Here is a 444-nt window from a genome sequence, read left to right as displayed (position 1 = left end):
CAGTCCAAGCGGCGTATTGCAGGTGAGACACGATCATCGCCGTCCCTGTTTTTACTACAAGAAACGCATTGAATACCGTCAGATTTAGCTATGGCCATTATCGGAGGATTTAACGGCTTTTTTACATCGGATACGAGCAAGATTTCGTTCCCAAAATTAGTTATCATTGGATTTTATATTCCGCCACTAAATTCAACAGTAATCAATGCTGCAAAATTTTATTTCAATAGTGCCGACTTTATCCATGAATCTTCCGTCAAATTTGGCCACCAGTATATCGGTTTAGTGAAACGCTGTGTTTAGGCGATTTATCGACGAAAATTTCCGCCGATAAATTTGACGGTAAAATTGGGATAAAATTCAAATGTGAAACCCTCCCCCTCACTTCTGTGAACTCTCTCTATTTTCTCGTCTTCTCTCTTCGGCGTTGAAGTTGTCGCCTCG

This window comes from Arachis duranensis, chromosome 9 (genome assembly GCF_000817695.3).
Source record: "Arachis duranensis cultivar V14167 chromosome 9, aradu.V14167.gnm2.J7QH, whole genome shotgun sequence".
NCBI classification, from domain to species: domain Eukaryota; kingdom Viridiplantae; phylum Streptophyta; class Magnoliopsida; order Fabales; family Fabaceae; genus Arachis; species Arachis duranensis.
This window is presented reverse-complemented; position numbering follows the sequence as displayed.